This window comes from Bos indicus x Bos taurus, chromosome 3, assembly GCF_003369695.1.
Source record: "Bos indicus x Bos taurus breed Angus x Brahman F1 hybrid chromosome 3, Bos_hybrid_MaternalHap_v2.0, whole genome shotgun sequence".
NCBI lineage: Eukaryota > Metazoa > Chordata > Mammalia > Artiodactyla > Bovidae > Bos > Bos indicus x Bos taurus.
The window spans coordinates 102,133,632-102,139,631 of record NC_040078.1 but is presented as its reverse complement, the minus strand read 5'-3'; the positions used below and the strand labels follow the sequence as shown (position 1 = coordinate 102,139,631).

General features: G+C 44.9%; 1 pseudogene; it reads right to left on the bottom strand.

The window, feature by feature from the left end:
* Positions 1-347: 347 nt before the first annotated feature.
* Positions 348-6,000, bottom strand: part of LOC113890356 — a 30,628-nt pseudogene continuing 24,975 nt past the window's right edge.

Sequence of the window (6,000 nt, the reverse complement as noted above, 5' to 3'; positions counted from 1 at the left end):
GGGCACCCACGGAAGTGGTACTGACTTTCAGAAGCCACGAGAGGGTCTTCTGCAAGGCTGGACTTATTCTATTCTTGATCTGAGTGGAGATTATATGGGATATATGTATTTAAAATTGACATTGTACTCATTACTGTGTCTAAATTATATGCCAATAAGATGAAAAAGTCATGTGACTGCCGGCTGTTAAGAAAGATGTTACTGAGTCAGAGCTTTATGCCAAGTGCAGTTTTAGTCTTACGCTACATTTTGTTGACATCGCAGTGTAACATGAAAATACTCTTTGTGGTTAAGAGTGAATAATTCGTGATATCATGATTGTGGAAAGATTATTAAATAAACAATCATTAAAAGACATATGTTCCGAGGGGCAGGGCGAACCCGGGCGGCGCGGGTCGGGGTTCCGGTCGGAGCGGGGTGGGGGGGTCCCAGTTGTGCTCTCCGGGGTGGCCACTGCTGCTGGAAACGCGCCGGCAGCGCGCCCGGGGCGGGGTGAACCCGGCGGCGCGGGTCGAGATTCCGATCGCTGTGGGTGGGGGTCGGTCGCAGTTGTGCTCTCGGGGGTGGCCACTGCTGCTGGAAAAGCGCCAGGAGCGCACCAGGGGCGGGGTGAACCCGGGCGGCGCGGGTCGAGATTCCGATCGCTGTGGGTGGTGGTCGGTCCCAGTTGTGCTCTCGAGGGTCCCCACTGCGGCTGGGAATGCACCGCGAGCGCGGCAGGGGCGGGGCGAACCCGGGCGGCGCGGGGCGGGGGTCGGCTCCTGGCGGGGGTGGGGGAGGGGTACCCAGAAAAACAAAAACAAACAAACAAAACAAAACAAAAAGACATATGTTCCTCATAAAAATTAATGCAGAAAGTACTAAAAAAGTTTTTTTTAATTGCCCCAAATGCCACTACCCCAAAACAATCATCTTCAACCTACTTCAATATCATTTCTGACATCCTTCAACTTGTGTGTGACCCACTGTGTATATTTCTATCACATCTTGTCAACATAATAATAGTAGCCACATTACTTGAATTGATTATTAATGTCTGAATAGTGAAAGTGAAAGTGAAGTCGTGTCCAACTCTTTGGGACCCCATGGACTGTAGCCTATCAGGCTCCTCCAACCATGGGATTTTCCAGGCAAGAGTGCTGGAGTGGATTGCCATTTCCTTCTCCAGGGGATCTTCCCGACCCAGGAATTGAACCCGGGTCTCCCGCATTGCAGGCAGACGCTTTACCGTCTGAGCCACCAGGGAAGCCCTAATGTCTGAATAGTCGATTTCAAATGTGTTTTTTAAGATGTAATTCAGTGAAAATGTACTTCTCTTTCTTTATATGTTGAAATTCTATCAGTCAGTTGAAGTATAAATATATATGTAATTCTTCATGAGTAAAATGCTGTAGTAATTGATGATTTGAAAGCTGTTGATTGTGTACAAAAACACTGACAAAGAACTCTCAAATAATTTAATATGAAAATAGGTTGATAGTTAATGCAATATTTAAGAGAAGGTATGCTAACTAGGTATCTTTAGAAAGAACTTTATACTGTTTAAAAGTCAAGAACTGTTATGGTACTGGCACAAAAACAGACACAATAGATAAACAGAACAGGATAGAGAGCCCAGAAATAAACCCACACACTAATGGTCAATTAATCTACAACAAAGGAGGCGAGAATATACAATGGCGAAAAGACAGTCTATTCAATAAGTCCGTGCTAGGAAAACTGGACAGCTACATATAAAACAATGAAATCAGAACATGCTCTAACACCATATACCAAAATACACTCAAAATGGATTAAACATCTAAATGTAAGACAGCATACTATAAAACTCCTAGAGGAAAACATAGGCAGAGCACCCTTTGATGTAAATTGCAGTAATATATTTTTTTGGATCCACCTCCTAAAGGAAATAAAAGCAAAAATAAACAAATGCGACCTAATGAAACATAAAAGCTTTTGCATAGCAAAAGAAACCACTGACAAAATGAAGACAACCTACTGAATAAGAGAAAATATTTGCAAATGATTTGATCAAAAGGGATTAATATTCAACATATGTAAACAGCTCATACAATCTGACATCAAAAACAAAAATCAAACAACCCAATTTAAAAATGGGCAGAAAACCTGAATAGACATTTTTCGAAAGAAGAAATGCAGATGGCCAACAAGCACATGAAGAGATGCTCAATATTGCTAATCAATCAGGGAAATGAAAATCAAAACCACAGTGAGATATCATCTCAAATCTATTAGAATGTCTATCATCAAAAAGAACATAAATAAAAAATGTTGGTGAAGATGTGGAGAAAAGAGAATCCTTGTACACTGTTAATGAGAATGTAAATTGGTACAGTCACTGTGAAACACAGTATGAAGGTTTCTTAAAAAACTAAAAATAGAACTACCACATGAACCAGGAATCCCTCTCCTTGGTATATATCCCCCCCCCCAAAAAAAACAACACTAATTTAAAAAGATACATACCTCCCAATGTTCATAACAGCATTATTTATTGCAAAGATGTGGAAGCAACATAAGTATCTATCAACACATAAATGGGTAAAGAAAATAGAACTTTATAGATGTGGTATATACCACATCTCAGCCATAAAAAAGAATGAAATTTTGCCTTTTGCAACGACATAGATGGACTTGGAAGGCATTATGCTCAGTGAAATAAGTCAGAGAAGGGCAAATATTGTATGATAGCACTTATAGGTGGGATCTAAGAAAATACAACAGACTAGTGAATATAACAGAAAAGAAACAGACTCACAGATACAGAGAACAAACTAGTTGCCAGTAACACTGTCTGTAAGAGAGAAGAAGAAAAGGAACAATTCATAAGCCCATTGACCACAGGGATAGTTTGTGGTGTATTCGCACATGGAATACTACACAGCAGTAAAAATGAAAATGATATTCCTTTTTGTGCCACAACATGGCTAATCTTCATAATTATAATTTTGAGCAGAAAAGCAAGTGTCAAAAGACTACTCTTTTCACTAAGATCAAAAGCAAATAAAACAAAACAATATCTTATTTAGACATCAACATATGTGATAAAACCCTCAGATAATTGTGACCTCTTGCGGGAGGCATGAGTATTGGATAGGAGAGGAGTACATGGTAACCTAAGTTACTGATAATAGTTTAGCTCTTGGGAATGAGTACCAAACTCGTGGGTTCTCATTATATTATTTTTAAAAATAAAATAAAGAAATGAATAGTCCTCACCATATCATCCTTTACTACTAATAGGATCTTCATTGCCTTTGAACTTGACCAGATAGGATGACCAATCTCACCCCTCAGGATGCCAGATTCCCACTCCTTTAAGTGTTTATTGCTACAACTGTTTTTGGTGTGAATCATTGTATTGGTCAAAGTACTTTATGCAAACCACAGACTCTAATACTCAGTTTAAAAAGAAAGGAATGTATTACAAGGTACTAGGTACTGGGTGGGCTTCCCTGATAGCTCAGTTGGTAAAGAATCCATCTGCAGTACAGGAGACCCTGGTTCAATTCCTGGATTGGGAAGATCTGCTGGAGAAGGGATAGACTACCCACTCCAGTATTCTTGGCCTTCCCTTGTGGCTCAGCTGTTAAAGAATCTGCTTGCAATGTGGGAGACCTGGGTTGGATCCTTGGGTTGGGGAAGATCCCCTGGAGAAGGGAAAGGCTACTCACTCCAGTATTCTGGCCTAGAGAATTCCATGGACTATACAGTCCATGGGGTAACAAAAGAGTTGGACCCAAATGAGCGACTTTCACTCACTCACTCACTCACTCAGGTACTGGGTAAAGCTGAATTTTTAGAGTCAATAAATTGTGGCTGATGCTAATTATGAATAATGAGGCTTTCATAGGGTGGGGTCCCTAGAACAGAGTCTGCAATGGAGATTTTTAAAAAGTATTTTTTATTACTATTTTTTGCTGGGTCTTTGTTGCTATGAGTGGGCTTTCTGTCGTCGCAGAGTGGGGGCCACTCCCTAGTTGCGGTCTGCAGGCTTATCATTTCGGTGGCTTCTCTTGTTGTGGAGAATGGCCCCTGGGTGCGTGGGCTTCAGTTGTTGCTGCACGTGGGTTCAGTAGTTGGCGCGGCTTGCAGGTTTCAGAGCATAGGCTCAATAGTTGTGGCCCTGAGGCATATGGGATCTTCTGGGACCAGGGATTGAAGAGGTGTTTCTTGCTTTGCAAGGTGGATTCTTAACTACTGGTTCCACCAGGGAAGCTCTAGAGGTTCTTACTTAAGATTCTTGTTTAAGAGATTTATTTTAGATCTTAATTTAAATTAATCAAGACATTAATTAACTTAATTAAGATTAATTAATTAATCTTGATTAAGAGATTACCTCTTTGTTTATTATATTTATTTAAGGAGTGCTCTTGGGAGAAGATGAGTGAGAGGAACCAGACAGGACAAGAGGAAGAAAGTTAAGCAAGAATTTGGGAGTGTTCTCATCTGGAGACTGTCCTCAGCCTGGTTCTCAGGGGAGCATCAGAGCATGATGGTACCACAGAACTGGCTCCCGTTTCAGGCAAGTGGGATAGGCTAGCCCTTTGTACCTGAGGGAGGGTGCCTAGCCTCCAAGGGAGTTGATTTCCACGTGACTGGGAAGGGGCCACCAGCTCAGACAGTGATTGGAGTTGGGTGCGCTGAGCAGGGCAGAGCCCTGGAAGTGACTCAGCAACAACCTGACCTCACTGGGAAGGGCAGGGGAGATCTGGGACAAGGTGAGGGGTGGAGGAGGGCAGCGAGGTGGGGAGAACAGAAGAGGAGGCTGTCTGTGCACCCTGGAAGTGCAGCCTGAGACCCTGGGGGCTTGGCCTTGAGAAGCAGTGATCTCTCATCCCCATGGGGACACAGAAGGACAGGCCAAGCCCTCCCCCTTAGCTTCTCATTCCAGAGAGTGCCAAGCACATCATCATCCACCCCAGTCATCAGTGTCATCCTTCCTGTTACTCAGGCAGAGAGAACTAGGCTTTTCTCTTAGCAACCTGCTTCCCCCTCCCTCCTCGCTGCTCTCTGCAGCCCCAGACTTGGCCTTGATCTCAGGCTTTGAAGGTGCTGGATTCAATGTGATGGCTGATTCATTGGGTGATACGCAGTTTTCCCCCAAGCTGCCTGACTCAGTCTGGAGTGGAACATTCTGGCCTCACAGGAGGGCAGACCAGGAGGCATTAACCCCTGCTCTGCCAGCATGTTTCTCTAGGGCTAGAACCCAGGATTCTGGAAATTGTTCTCTCCAGGGTGGCACCAAAGGGAGCCTTGTGAAGGGCTTTGGGCACTCCATATACTTCCTCATTCTCACCCAGGCCATCCAGGAAACAATCTGAATAAAAGGAGTGTCCCCTGGCCTGCCCCCCTTTCCAACACAGAGGTTGCCACCTCTGCTCTTTTGTCTGCCCTGTGCCTTCTGCACACCTTCCCCTGCCACCTACTCCCAGGGGTCAGCCCCCACCTTCAGCAGAGATTTATACCTTTCCGAATACTCGCACAGGAAGCCAGAGCCACCACAGGCTGGTGCCGGAAGTTCAGCGGCTGAGACAGGCCTGGGTAGGAGCTGTTTCAACATTCCAGTTCTCCCATCCTTCCGGGTGGCTGGCAGATGGGGGCATCTTAGCAGCGTGGGGTGGGGGCCTGAGCAGGGGGTGGGAGCTTTCTGGGAGGGGCCTTGGCCAGATGAGGCTCAGCAGGATCCCCCCAAGTTGGTGGTCCTCCTCCACTTAGTCCTGTCTTGAAGATGCTGAGAGAAAGGCTGTATCTAATTTCACCCCCGGCTGCTTGAATCAGGGGCCTCAGCTTCAACCCAAAGGTGCCGGCTTCCCCCTTTCTCTTTTCCCTCTTGTTCATCCTTAGCGTCTGCCCCACCTACAGTCAATGCCTGTCTCTTCCTTCAGACCTCGTGCCCCACCGTCCCACACAGCTGCGGCCACTGCATTCAGAGGGGGCACCTCTGTCTCTGTAGCACACAGGAGGTCACTCCACACC